General features: G+C 34.4%; 1 pseudogene; it reads left to right on the forward strand.

The window, feature by feature from the left end:
• The first annotated feature begins 2,809 nt into the window (after positions 1 to 2,809).
• On the forward strand, positions 2,810 to 3,283 carry LOC149139762 (short-chain dehydrogenase reductase 2a pseudogene; annotated as a pseudogene).
• Positions 3,284 to 14,651: the final 11,368 nt, after the last annotated feature.

Genomic DNA, 14,651 nt, shown 5'->3' on the forward strand with positions numbered 1-14,651 from the left:
TGTCAAGGTAATGGGAGCTCCATGCTCCCTCTGAAGAGAAACTGTGCCTACTCCTCAAACACTATACTTTTCATCATTACCTATCTCTATGCGCATCTGAAGGTCTTTCTCCTCCAAGTTACTGAACAAACTCTTATCTTCGGTCATGTCAAATGAGGCTCCACTGTCAAGAAACCAACTACAACCCATCATTGATGAAACCATGCATGCAATGAGGGTAAAATCTAATTCAAACTGAGAGGCCGATGCCTCACCTTTAGATCAGATCCTTCCGATGATCCCTTCTTGGATTTCTTCAATGGAAAATTAGTTGCATAATGGCGCACCTCATGACATTTAAAGCATCTCACTTTAGATTTGTCAATCTTCTTCCCACCATGAGAAGAACTCGATTTGGGATGAGAATCCTTCTCCTTCCCTTTCCTTGCCTTACTCGTTAAGGCTAGATTTTCTTCATCCTCCTTGGATGAAGAACCATCTCTGGTGCTTCTCCTGATCTCCTCTTGCATCATATTCAACCATAGTTGTTCCCAATCTGGTAGTTTCTCTCTTCCATTCACTGAGTCTTGTTAGCTATGCCAGCTCTTAGGAAGATCGAGGAGAGCAAAACTCACCATTGCTCCAATACAATGTATAATTTTTTCTACAAAACCTCACTCTGATACCATGTAGAAATTCTCACTGTAGAACACCTGATAATGCAATGTAACTAAAGAAAAATACTTGATCTACTTCTACTATCAAACTTTGCGGAAGCTTAATCAATTTGAGCAAGATCAATCGAAACATGTATAACAAAGAAGAAGAAATCATACACATGAAACACAGAAGAATACTCTGGGAAAGCCTCAGCTAAAAACCCCGCTATCTGTATTATCATACAAGTGGAAATATCTCAGGATTACACAAAACTTTAGCTCTCAAGCTATCCAACTCTCAATACAATCCCTCATTACTACTCATAGACAGAATAGACAACACACATGCCTTCCTTTAGTCCTCCAAGCCTCCTATTTTCTTGAGCAGTTTCTCCTGGGTTCTCCAGCTGCCACCTGTGTGATTCTCACCTCACACAGTGTTGCTAACCTCTGTAGTAACTACGCAAACCTGAAGGAATGAGTTCCTTCTACATGGATGAGTTTCCTTTATAGGAAAATTCCTCCAATTGATAATACAATGTCCCTATCATTAATCTCAACTGGGTCTCTGTCTGAACTGACATGCATGAGTTATTTATGAGAGAATATTCAATTATCTGGAGAATGCTAGTTGCATGCATGCATGCATTAACTAACTGAACTCACAATCAGTTCCACAAACTGTTTGGAACTAATATCACTGGACTTAACTCAGTTAACTGAGCTAACTAATTACAACTCAAATATAACTCATCCTTATCTCCTTAATTAAGGGATAACTTCCTCAATCAAAGGGATAATTGTTGCATGTCTTCACAAAGACTTCATGTTTGGTTTTCTCCAACTAATTAACTCAAGATGAATTAAATAATTATTTTTCTAACAGCTCGTGAGACTAAATTCGAATTTTAATTCTCAATTTTGATTCAAGGACAAATCAAAAGTGGAATCTATCCCGAAATGCTATTTATATCAATGCTATTTTTAGCATTTCTATTTTTTGCTATTTCCAACAGAGTTGGAGTATATCATGAAATGTTATTTATAGAAATGCTATTTTTAGCATTTCTTATTGCTATTTTCAACAAAATCCTCTAATTGCTTACTTGTACAGAATAGGTGATGATTATCCACAAGCATCCCCACATTGAGTTCTAGTTTATACTTATGTGATAGAATCATTTTTTCTCTGTTTGATAAGTCAATCATCTTCCCCTTAATCGACCTCACTAAAAATTGATAAATCTTTCTACAACAGGTATTGAGATTAGAGAAGCCAAGTTGGGTCTTGGAAACTCCGATATTTTCCCAAAATTTCGTACATCTTCCTAACATTTTGTTATTCTTCCTCTGATATGTTAGTGATCTCCCTCAAAGCTACCCTAATAAGATTAACTTTGCTTAGATCTACTACGAAATGCTTATATTTTCTTAAATTGACTTATACATGCATAGAATTGTTCAAATTTGTTTGCGTGAGAGCAAGGGCATGCATTTTGCCAAATTTCAACTTAAAATATTTTTGTTTGACTTGATGAGATAATAATTACAATTGCAAGGAAAATATGAAAAATAAGGTACATTAAAATACAAATGAGAACATTGACTTCATTTGTGACAATTGCTTCATTTTTCATACTCCAATTGTGGAATAAGAATCACAAAGCAAAAGGGATAAAATTGAAACATACCTTTCAATAAACCATAAAAATCAACTCCAATGATTACTATTTCTTTGTTAATTTTAAATATCAATCTCACACACTATGAAATGCTCACACACTATTCAATGCATATATCAAGATCTTACATAATACTCGGGAGAAAACCCAACAAGCTTGGTTACTATTTCTTTGTTAATTTTAAATATCAATCTCACACACTATTCAATGTATATATCAAGATCTTACATAATACTGGGGAGAAAACCCAACAAGCTTGGTTCCTTATGTGATCTTACACAATATACAATACTTGTGAGAAAACCCAACACTCTTGCTGAATCCCTTTCCCCTCCTGCAATTTTTGTGCACTGCGATGTGAGCAGAGCAGAGAGCAAGATATTAGCGCTGCGGTGGATTTGGCGATGGAGAAATACGGTCAACTAGATATCATGTATAACAACACAGGAATCAGCGATTCCGTTATGGTGAAGGGCGTAGCGGAGTGAGATGGAGCAATTCGACAGATTTATGAGCGTAAATGTAAGAGGGGTGATGCTGGGCATAAAGCATGCGGCCCGCATAATGATCCCGAGGGAGAAGGGTTGCATAATCTCGACGGCCAGTGTTGTAGCGATATTGGGAGGAGCTCGATACTCTTACTCGGCCTCCAAGCATGCAGTGATAGGGCTGACTAAGAGTGGAGCAGCTGAGGTTGGGAAATTTGGGATCTGAGTAAATGCTGTCTCTCCTAATGCCGTGGCCGCAGCTATTTCACTCCCGAACTTCAAACAGGATATGGCCACCGTGGAGGCCTTCTGCAACAGTAAAGCCAATTTACAGGGAATAACGCTTAAAGCGGAGGATATTGCGGAGGCAGGGCTGTATTTGGCGAGCGATGAGGCTAAATATGTTAGCGGGCACAACCTTGTTATGGATGGCGGATTCACAGTTGCTAATCACTCCTGGACGTTATACCGATGATTGCTCTTTTTGCAGATTCTCAACCAATCTAGAGAGTTATATAATCTTATATTACAACCAGTGTTGTTGGATTCAGTGCGGTCCTTGCCAATTAAATATCGATACATGAATAAGTAAAAGTGAGTTAAAAATGGTCACTTTTAGGGCAACCAATAAATAATGTCTCTAAGACAATATCTGACAGGATCGAATGCCATGCTAACCATACATAAAAACCTCAAACCATGCCATGCATCCGGAGGCTCATCTAAGATGTGACGAGCTGAGCATGCATGACACACCATGTTTTCCGATGGTTCCATTTTTCCGAGCAGGCGGAACCTGGAATTAATGATGCAATAAATATTTCTTGCCTACAAACCACTGCATCCAATACAATACGGACAACAGACCATCGATACACTCCTTTAGAATTTTAAATTTGAATTTGCAAGCCCCTTTGAAATTTGAATTTTGAATTTATATTTACCGTTCAGCGAATGTTTTCTTGCAGTTCGAACGCACTCTTTCCATACCCAGCAGTCACCATGCACTCTGCTATGCTGGGAAGCTCCTGCTCGGCACCGAGCGACATCATGTCGATTTCGCAAATTCCGTCGACGTTAGAATTCCTACCTCGACTGCCACTGCCGCTGCAGCTGCTCCCGTCCTCGTCTATCGTCCCGTCGTCCGACAAGCCATCTTCTAGGGCAGCGCCAAGTTCGGCTTGACATTCACTGTCAAAATTCGATGAAATTCCATCTGTATGCAGACCATTGACATCTCCACGAGGCGCTGCGCGCGTACTAGCTTAGCGAGCTGTTGTCCGTTACCACTTTCTTCTCTTCCGCCGTGGAACAGCAGCGGCTTCTGGGACTTCAAATCTCTCCCATAGATCACTCTATGAGCTGAGGCCAAATCCGCCTACTATGTATTGGCCTATGTATTTATCTTACACGATTTAACAAATAAAATTTACCATTCTTTGTCATACTTTCATATGAACTGCAAACTTACCATACTTGAATTTACTATTTTTTAACAACTGCATTATTACATCGAACCCTATAGAATGGACGAATTTGCGAATTATATTTGTCAATCTGGCCGAACTCAGTAATTATTTTTTAAAGCTGTGACATTTTAACACTGTAAACCTGAAAATTGTCAAGGAACCTGGATGCTGCTAATAACTACTATATCAACCACTGACTCGCTGCCAGTGCCATTTAAATCTCTCAGTCATTAAACCATTTTTCTTGATTTTTCCTCTCATATCTTTGTGTGCCTTGCTTCAACTACAACCCCAACACAAAAGCTATTAAGTTCAAAATTCTCACCAAGCTGCAAGTTCCCAGCACTGATATTTTCATGTTTGGCTGCAATTCATTCTTATCTACAGTTCCCCGGGACTAACCCACATTCAAAAATATCGATGCTTGCACAACGGCGATGAGCATTATGGGGTTATTTGGCTCCGGAGATGAACCTCTCACAGCAAATCTTTTTTTATAAGCATGTGTGATGTCTACACTCCTATTTATCCTTTGTGGAGGACGAGAACCAACAATACAAATGGCATTGCAAAGTCCAGAATCGGAGTCATGTTCACCATAGTTTTTCAATCAGAGTCTCATAATATTACAGGATCAGTAGTTCAATCCTCTTCAATGTAGTGTATTAGCATGAACTTTGAAGAGAGATAGGTTTCAATGAAGACGCAATCTTCCTTTAATAAACAACATAGGTTTGCAAGATATTTCTTTGTCATGATCTTCATAGTTATATTATTGTTACAACATTCCCATCATAGTGGCAATGTTATCTTTGTCTTGCTTCAACTGCAATAACATCGTTCCAATCCAAATATCCACAATCATAAATGCTAATCGCTGCATTGTGAAATCTGTAGATATATTTTAATTGTTTGTGACTTCCTTGGCATTTTAGACTCGAAGTCTTTAAGGATCTCTTTCCTATCGCATGCGTGCAGTGAGAATGTTTTGAGAGGATTTTTGGTTGCCTAGTTATTGCTAGTTATTTTAGCATTAGTTTGGTTTATATATATATATTTGGGTTAAAAGTTATTGAGGTTAAATTTGTTTAAATTTTTTCAATTTACTTTTAATTATATAAATAAATGCGCATAAATATCCATCTCACTTTTAATGTCTTATTAAATTAGTATAAATAAATGTGCATAAACATCTCTCTCATATTATTTATCTAGATAAAAAATCATAAAAATTAATTAAATTATAATTTATTATTACTAATAAATTAATTAATTTGAGTTAGTTTTATATATATAGATTCACTCTCATTTTATTTGGTAGATTTTTTATTGTAAATATATTTTGTTGCAAGATCATGACTGGTTAATACTAAATATCTAAAAAAAACATAATTTATATTGCCACATGTTTATATTATGTTTTTCTTAATTAATCAATTTAATTGAAAAGACAAAAATGGGGTGCGGGGTGCACACACATATACACATTAGTATTACCTTAGAATATCAAAATATCAACATACATTCAAACTCAAATATGCATTTTTTCATGTTCCTTGCTCATTTCTAGGTCAAAAGTTTAAAAGAGAAGGACCATGTGTAGAAGATGTTATATAATTGTATAAAGACCATGAATTATATAGAGATTATCCCACGAGAGGAGGATGGAGACAAACAAGAAGGGAATAAGAAGGATTGGGGCAAAGAATAAGGGAGGAAGTAAGGATGGATGCCAAGGTACTTTCCCTGAGGGTACTTTTCCAAATGGCAAGGTACTGTAAAAAATGTGGCAGGAACACTACAAGAAGATCTCTGAAGGGTGGGTTGTGAGCCCGACCCTCAGTCCCGTAGCGCTAGTATGACAACGTTCCTAATGTTCAGGGGCTTAGCCGGTGGGGGTGGGCATTAATAAAGGAAAAATTCCATGTAATAAAGTTAATAAAGGAAAAATAATAACTAAGGTCACGGGACACGTATTCCGAGTTGAATGTTGGGCAAGACCAAGCAATTTTGTCAAGTCACACTACAACAAAACCAGTGATTAGCGTCCCTTTTTACTTCTTTTTTTGCATCTAGAGCCCATTTTTGGTGCTATTTGCATCCATTTATCAAATATGGTGCAAAACTTGACACAAAATTTGCATCAAGTTTTGCACCAAATCTTACACCAAGTTTAGCACCAGGTATTGCGATAGGTTTTGCACCACGTTTTGCACCAAATTTTATGACAAGTTTTGTGTCATCTTTTGCACCAGGTTTCGTTCCAGGTTTTGCATCAATTTTGGCATCTATTTTTGTTTTACATACTTTTGCATCCTCATTTGCATCCACTTTTTGCACCTACACTTGCATCAATTTTTGCATCGACTTTTGCATCCTTTTTCAAATCATTTTTTGCATCCATTTTTTCATCCATTTGTGCATCACTTTTGCGCCAAGTTTTACATCGAGTTTTGTGTCTAGTTTTGCATATAATTTTGCATCTACTTTTGTTGCATCCACTTTTCCATCTTGTTTGGCATCCATATTTACATCCTCTTTTGCATCTATTATTGTACCCACTATTGCATCTAATATTTTTGTGCCACAATTGGCGCCTAGTTTGGCACCTCCTTTTGCACCCACTTTTGATTATAATTTTGCATCCACGTTTGCATCCTCATTTGCATCTAGGTTTTCATCAACTACTACATCTATTTTTTCATCCCTTTTTGTATCCAATTTTGGACCAGGATTTGCATCGGGTTTTGTGTCTCGTTTTGCATCTACTTTTGCATCGACTTCTATTGCATCCACTTTTGCATACAATTTTGCATCCACTGTTGCACCCATTTTAAATTTCACTTTTTGCATCCTTTTTTACATCTTCATTTGCATCATACTTTGATTCTTTTTTTTCATCTATCATTACATCCACTTTTGTTATGCCATAATTTGCACCATGTTTTGCACTCACTATTGTATCCACGTTTGCTTCCAATTTTGCATACATGTTCACATCCTCTTTTGCATCAAATATTGCATCTATTTTTGCATCCACTTTTGTGTCAGGTTTGTGCATCGGGTTTTGCATCTCGTTTTGTATCTACTTTTGCATCTACTTCCATTGTATCCATTTTTTTCATCCAATTTTGTTTTTCCTGTTGCATCAATGTTTGCTTCCACTTTTACATCCATTTTTGCATATTATTTTGCATATTTTTTGTCTATTGTTACATCCACTTTTGTTGCACCATATCTTGCGCCTACCATTGCAACCACATTTGCTTCCACGTTTGCATCCACATTTGCATCCTCTTTTGTGTTCAAGTTTGCATCAGATATTGTGTATGTTTTTGCATCCCCTATTGTATCCACTTTTGTTTCATCCATTTTTGCATCTACTTTTGTGTCCGTTGTTGCATCCACATTTGTTTCACCACAGTTTGTGCCAAGTTTTACACCTACCATTGGACCCATGTTTGCTTCCACTTTTGCCTTCATGTTTGCATCCAAGTTTGCATTGACAACTGCATCTACTTTTGCATCCACTTTTGTGTTAGGTTTTTCATGTTGTTGTGCATCTACTTATGTTGTATCCACGTTTCATCCAATTTTATTGTTGCCCCCATTTCTATGTTCGCTTTTGCATCCCTTTTCCAACACTCATCATATTTTCTGCATTGATGATATTCCTTATGGCATTGACAATTATGAACAATTGATGACAATGTCAATAATATTGACAATGATGAAAATGAAGATGATGGCGATGACATGAATTGTGATTATGATGATAAAGACGATAGTGGTTACAATGACATTAATGATGATGATGGCAATGATTATGATGATGACGATGCTAATGACCTTGGCGAATCTTCCCAATTTTAGATGTTGTCATTGTCATAATCATAAGCATTATCTTTGGTGTCATCATCATCATTTTCATCTAGGTCATCATCAAAAACAATAATGGCATGAATGATGATGATGATTACAACAATGTTGATAGAAATTACATTAATCATGATGATGGGGATGATAAAAATGACAATGACGATGATAATGGTGGTGATGATGATGATCATCGATCATCTCTCAAAAATAGAGTTGTTATTTCTCTTACGTATATCAATGTGTCCTGAACAACCCTTTTCTAGCACTGATCACATTTTTTGGGTTGATGATATTTCTTACAACGTCTATAATTATAAACAATTGCAAACAATGTCCATAATGATGATGATGATGGAGCTGATGATGATGACATGAATGGTGATTATGATGATAATGTAATGATGGCAATAACGATGACAAGGATGATGGTGATGATGATGACAATGATTATGATAATGAGAATGAACAATTACTAGTTTCACTACCATCTTCTGGATACATATTACTATCATACTTTTTAAATTTTCTGTCTCTCTTGAGGTATCTTACTATAATGGTGTTGTCAACACTAGAAAGATATCTTGTTGTAATGGTGGTTCTAATGTTAGCACTAGCAAAGTTTTTGTTAAATTTTGGTTAAAAAAAATCGATTTATGCAATTATTTTGAAAATCTATGTAAAAAAGTAAATAACATCCAATTATTTTGACTGTAGTCCCATTGATTATCATGAATTCACCAGTCTGAAGACCATCTTCTACATAAATATTATTATTAAACTTTTTGCATTATATCCCTCTTATATCTTGTTGTAATGGCAGTATTAGCACCAAAAAAATATCTTGTTGTAATGGTGATGTTAGTATTAGCACTAAAAAAATCACTAAATTTTGGTAAAAAAATTTTATCATTTATTTATTTTTAATTTGGGAAATTTTTGTTTTTATTTTTTTTGTTTTTAATTCTATTTTTATGCAGTAATATTTTTTTTGGTTGAATTTTGGTAGAAACTAGTTTTTGGTCGAATCATATGTATTAACCATGTTCTTTATGCTACAAGTCTAATTGTTGGGACAAAATTGCTCTTTCAAATAAGTTGCAAAAGCTATTTTACATCCATTGTTGCACCCATGTTTACACCCACTTTTACATCCCTTTTTGCATCCTATTTTTCATCTTCATTTGCTTCTTTTTTTGCATCTATCATTACATCTACTTTTGTTGTGACAAAATTTGTTCCATGTTTTGCACATACTGTTGTATCGACGTTTGCTTCCAATTTTGCATCCATCTTCACATCCTCTTTTGCATAAAATATTTCATCTATTTTTGCGTCCACTTTTGTGTTGGGTTTTGCATCTCATTTTGTATCTTCTTTTGCATGTACTTCCATTTCATCCATATTTTGCATCCAATTTTGTTTCTCATGTTGCACCCGTGTTTGCATCCACTTTTACATCCCTTATAGCATCTTGTCTTGCATCTAAGTTTGCATATTTTTTTGTGTCTATTATTACATCCACCTTTTTTGTGCTATTATTTGTGCCATATCTTATGCCTATCATTGCAACCCACATTTTCTTCCACTATTGCATCCATATTTGCATCCTCTTTTGTGTCCAAGTTTGCATCAAATATTGTTTATGTTTTTTGCATCCCATTTCGAATTTACTTTTACATCCACTTTTGATTTTTCTAGTTTTGCAACTAATTTTGTGTTCACTATTGCACCCATGTTTGGCCCATGTTTACATCCCTTTTTTCATCCAAGTTTTCCTCCTTTTTGCATTCAAGTTTGTGTCCCTTTTTTTTAACATTCATTGGAGTATCCACATTTGTTTCACCACAATTCATGCTAAGTTTTATGCCTACTATTGTGCCCATGTTTTCTTCCACTTTTTCATCCATGTTTGAGTCCTCTTTTGTGTTCAAGTTTGTATGAACTATTGCATCTAATTTTTCATCCACTTTTGTTCAATTTTTCTGTCTTGTTCTGCATCTACTTATGTTGTGTCCACTCTTCATCCAAATTTACATCTATTTTTACCCCCATTTTTTTGTTTACTTTTGCATCCGTTTTCCAACACACATCATATCTTTTGCATTGATTATATTTCTTATGACATTGAAAATTATGAACAACTGATGACAATGTCAATAATTATAACGATGATGCTAATGAAGATGATGACGATGACATGAATTGCGATTGTTATGATAATGACAATGATGATAAAGATGATGGGAGTTACAATGACAATGATGATGATGCTAATGACCTTGGCCATTCCTCCCAATTTTTAAATGTTATCATGGTAAAAATCATAATAATTATCTTTGGCGTCATCTTCCAAGTCATCATCATCTGATCATCATTATCATTATTTTCATCTTGGTCATAATTAAGAACAATAATGGCATGAATGATGATTATGATGTTCATGATGAAGATGACAAAAATTATGATAAAACTTATATTAGTTATGATGATGGGGATGATGACAATTATAATGACGATGATAATGGTAGTGATGTTGATGATCATCAATCATTTCTAAAAAATAAAGTGGTTATTTTTCTTTCATATATCATGTGTCCTAAGGTTGGTGATATTTCTTATGATACCTATAATTATGAACAATTGACGACAATATACAAAATCATGATGATGATGATGATCATGAAGAAGACATGAATGGTGATTATGATGATAATGAAATGATGACAATAATGATCACATTGATGGTGGTGATGATGGCAATAATGAAGATGATGACCCTCCCTCTAAACTAGCGAGGTACTCATAATGAGACAAAAAAGTACTCTCAAGTTGAAATATTCATATAAGAAGGGATCTAGATTGATAAGCATCAATGATGATTTACATCATCATAGCCAAAATTTTCAAAATAGTAAGGCCTTGACTAACAAGTTTATCTCTCCATTAGATCAGAGCACAATGTTGGGAGGCATAAATTTGGACACCACTGCCTTTCAAGGCACTTACCCCACCAAGATGTTTACCAGGTATGTCCTCACATGATCATTTCCTAATCCACTATCATAATATTTGACACCAGAAAATGTCAATCCTCATGAATATTCTTATCTTGGATTAATGTACTTGACTTATGGCGATTAGTCCTAGTCAATGTCCAAATTCTCAAAGAATATTGGTCCCAGATGTTTATCCAATCCACCATTATCCCTACTAGTGCCTTTACTAGGCTTACGATTGTTAATCCTAGCCATAGTACATGACACATGGATAACATGGTGTCTACCGTCACTCCCTCTCAACCAGGGAGGAAACATCCACAAGCATAAGATTTTCTCAAGAATACCCATCATTTTCGTAGAGAATAACATCATTAATTTGTTTTCATCACATGACGACTTTATGATTAAGCATTCATAGATTTGTGGCAAAATATTTCCCCTTTTGTATTTGTGATGGAATACAATAAAAAAGTGAAAGCCAAAATCATTAAACATACACTATATTGATTTATGTAAGTCTAAACTCTAAGGTTGAAGTGAAAATTCATGTAAATCTTATATCTATGAGTTGTGCCAAACTTATGAAAACCTTATTCCCTAAGTCCTATATATAAGAAAATGAAAATGAAATAAAAATAAGGGCCAATAAATGGTAACTCATGTATTCACTCCCTCTTTGGAAAATATATGAATATATACACTCCTAGTCACACTTGATCACATGTATGTGATGGTTAAATCATGAATTCTTCTTTTCTCCTTGCATTTTCACTTCATCATTTAAGCACCTAATTGAGGATCTAAGGAATATTTGTTTCCTAAGGCTTTCATGTCTACTCTTGGTTTATTTATGTCACACTACTGTCAATTTATGTGACAGAGTGAAATACATAAGTTTGTGGAGTTATTATAGAGGTGTATTGAGTTCGTAACCACACACACATGTATTACATCTCATTGATCCACATGTGTGGGTTGGAGACTCATTTCTTGACAACTTTAATGGAGACTATTTTGTGGCTTTAATGGTATAGCTTACAAAATATCTTGTTAAACATTTCGATTCATTCTTTCTTTTCCTCGAGACACTTATAATATTGAAGTCACTCCCAACAATCCATGGAGATGGGGAGTATAAATTACTTGTGCTAGAAATAGAATTGAGAAATAGAGGTTTTCCATTTGCGATATTGGAGTCATAGACATTGGATACATGGTAGTAGTCCTCAATGTCAATTAACTAAAATTGTATTGTCATAATGCGAAAAGAGGTAAACATATTGGTAACCTTGATGTCTTAATCATTTCAAATAATAACCATTCCACCCAAGTATCTCTAAGCATCAATCACTACTACTTGGAAATTCCTCCCCCATTTTCTAATTATATGAGGTTGAACCTCACTTAATATTTTTGCTTCTTATATCAACATTATTTATGGGTGCATTGCATACCATTTTTCTTTTAGGAGTTTGTTTTCGCTTACTATTGACGCCCCTCATGTTCCAAGACTATTTTCATCAAAAATTTACATAGAAAGAAAGTATAAAGTGACTAAAAAGAAACATGTCTCAAGATTTAAGTGCTTGGACAATTCCACTTCATGACTCCTATATTTCCTTAACCTGGGACCAAATGGTGAACTTGATGGCCTTAAGGGAAATTGATCAATGAAAATCTAAAAAAGAGGTGATTTTTGACTTTATCACATACAATTTAATATACTAAAAAAAATATCCATAGCAATTTCATCAATCAATGAATCATTAAAAAAAATATCCAAAACAATTTCATCAAGCAAAGAATAATTGCATTATAAAATACAATCTATAAACATTTTGGGAAATTTTTGCTAAAACATGCTTAAAAATCAGCATATTTAATATTAATATTTAACAATAATATGGACAATAACACATTTTGATAAATTAAATAACATATTATCAAGCCTAAAAAATGTCACTAACTGAAAACTACAAAGCATGCAACTAATGGAAGTGACCACTCAAGGCCACCACAAGACAATTAATCTATTAAGACCAAGATTAATGGGGACAAAGATCTATAAAGGACAAAGGAAAACCTATTTTAACTTTATTGTTTTATTAGACTGGTCCAAGATGAACATTTCAAGATATCATGAAGAATATAATTAGTTTTATTGCATTAAGAAAACCCAAGCACATTCTATAACTTAGCAAGAAAGAGATGTATAACACCCATCTCAACAACACGACACATGACATGAAGTTACTTTACTATATATAATTTAAACTCCTATCATAAAATCACAAATTTAGCATGAATGGAATGTTTAAAATCCATTTTTATAAAAACAAAATATAATTTTTCTTATAGAAAAATATACCAAAAACTAAATATATTTTTCTAGAAAAAAAAAAATACTAAAACTAAATATATATTTAAAAAAAAACTAAAACATAAGCAAACTAGAATTTGAATTTGACATTCTTGGTCACTTTCGGAAACATATGGTGGAATGTAATCTCTTTATCCTCATCTTTAGCTTTTTCCTAAAAAAAAAAGGCATACAAAAGTGGGAAAGAGCCATAAAGCATGGGGAAGCTTTTTCCTAAGCACAAAAGCATCTAAAAAGTGGAAAATTCCTTTTTTATATGAGGAAACATTATTCACCCAAAAGATTTTTCCCAAATTGAACTAATGAGGAATTTTGGAAATCTTCATAGCCTCCACTTTCCTATATATTAGAGGCTTGGCCATTGAAAAAATGATGGGAATTTTGTGTTGTCACGCTCTTGAGATCTGTCTTGAGAGGGAGAGTTTTGGAGCTATGAGTTGGGGGAGGTGATGTTGCAACTATATCTGATTGTTGTAACTTTCCTCCAACTCCTTTATTCATATAGATCAGTTGTTCTTCCTTCCATATGTTTCTATTCATTCTTTACTTCTTCTATTTAACTAATGTATGCATGGGTTTTTGGTTTATATTTATTTATTCAATAATATTTATATGTTTTTTATAGTTTTGATTATTAAGATATTATGTTGTGAAGGTTGCTTTATTCTCTCTCTTATGTGTAGGACCAAGCTTTGGAGCTAGCTAGGAGCGCTTCTTGGCTATACGAAAAACTCCAAGAAGACCTGCATGCGAGGACTCACAAGAATTCATTCTCTTTTTCTTAATCTATACTCTACATCTTGATCTACTAAGAATCCTAAGCCTTAGAACAACCTTTCTCTTAATTGGTTTGTCCTAGGTTTATGAGATAAACTGAGAGGGTTTTGTTTTCATCTAACCATGCATTAAATCCTACAGCAAAATGATGTTTAGAAAATTTAATATATTTCACTATGTAAATGAACTTAGTAAAATGAACCCATAGAGGTGGTCATAAATGGAAATAAAAGTAAAACTCTAAAAAAGAAGCCAAAAGTGGATTTAACCATGGATGAAAAATTGGGAGTAAAATTGGATGTTAAACTAGCCATCAAAACAATATGCAAACAATGACAC

Source organism: Pinus tabuliformis, chromosome X (assembly GCF_031772625.1).
Source record: "Pinus tabuliformis cultivar Carrire ecotype Pingquan chromosome X, CPIR1, whole genome shotgun sequence".
NCBI lineage: Eukaryota > Viridiplantae > Streptophyta > Pinopsida > Pinales > Pinaceae > Pinus > Pinus tabuliformis.